Source organism: Chiloscyllium punctatum, unplaced genomic scaffold (genome assembly GCF_047496795.1).
Source record: "Chiloscyllium punctatum isolate Juve2018m unplaced genomic scaffold, sChiPun1.3 scaffold_1114, whole genome shotgun sequence".
NCBI lineage: Eukaryota > Metazoa > Chordata > Chondrichthyes > Orectolobiformes > Hemiscylliidae > Chiloscyllium > Chiloscyllium punctatum.
The window spans coordinates 11,275-12,500 of NW_027310848.1; the positions used below are offsets into that span (position 1 = coordinate 11,275).

The window sequence follows — 1,226 nt, forward strand, 5'->3', positions numbered from 1 at the left end:
TTCCTCTGGCGAGGGAGAGACCTAAAACAAACTCAGACAACTCTTGACGGTGGATCACTCGGCTCGTGCGTCGATGACGAACGCAGCTAGCTGCGAGAATTAATGTGAATTGCAGGACACATTGATCATCGACACTTTGAACGCACTTTGCGGCCCCGGGTTCTTCCCGGGGCCACGCCTGTCTGAGGGTCGTTTGGCAATCAATCGCACTCGCCTTGGCTGGCGAGAGCGCGGCTGGGGTGTCGCAGAGGACCCGTCCTCTTTGTCCCCCTAAGTTCAGACTCCGGAGCCCTCCGGCGTCGGAGCGCTTGGCCTTTCCCCCCCACCCTGCACATTCCGTTCGTCAGGCTCGACGCCATCCCCCCGCCGGGGAGCGCGGCCTGGCGTCCGTCTGTGTCGTGGCAGTGGGGCCAGCACGGCTGTCACCGGTCCCAGAATGGCTGTCGGTGGTTCACACTGTGTGTGTGTGCCAACCCTCCTGGTCTCTGGGACACGGAGCTGCCACGAAGTGTTGAGCCTCCAGTGGGGGGTCTGCCTAAGCTCTGCACGTCCGCATTGGGTCCGTCTCTCGGTTGGCTGGCAGTGGAAAGAGTGAAGGGAGCCGCGGAGGTCCGGTGCTGGTGCGCCGCCGGCCTGACCGTGGAGCTCGCCGGTTTGACACGCTGACCCGACTCGATGGTTGATCGATTGAGAGTGCTGGGAGCTGCAGGCCGCCCGCTGCTGCAGCCGCCCGTCTCGTGGTTCGTCCTCGGCCTTAAGTGGCCGGCGGGGCGTCTGATCCTGTCTCCCCTGCTGGCGCCGAGTGCCTGGCCGAGGGAGGAGGTTTTCGTCGAACGCTGTGACTTGGACGGTCGCACGCGCGTGGATCGCTGGCTCTTGGCTCTCCCGTTCAGTCCGCACGTTTTCCGCTCCGTCCTGCCACCGGTCTCGGGAGGTACGGAGGGGTTGGCGGGCGTGGTGTGTGCTCCGTCACCGTGCAGGCACACCTACCACGCCGTCGGCCGACCCCCGCACGGTCCTCCTGGCCATCGGGAGGACGGCGGAACGTCGGGCTGTCGGGGGCCAAGTCGCCAGAAGGCCACCGCTGTGTCTTCCGTACCCTGTCACCGTCGGCGTGCCTTCCTCAACTCGTCCGGCTCGGGGCCGCTGGGTTCAGGAGCGGCGTCGCCCGCCGGCCCCACTGAAGGCCGTGCCGTTCCGCGGCTGGCGATCGATGTGCGTGGCGT

The 1,226-nt window shown here is 66.2% G+C and overlaps 1 non-coding gene across 1 annotated transcript; it reads left to right on the forward strand.

Moving 5' to 3' along the window:
* Window positions 1-38: 38 nt before the first annotated feature.
* On the forward strand, window positions 39-192 carry LOC140474642 (5.8S ribosomal RNA). Its single transcript, XR_011959285.1, has one exon. It is a non-coding gene; the product is annotated as a 5.8S ribosomal RNA (ribosomal RNA).
* Window positions 193-1,226: the final 1,034 nt, after the last annotated feature.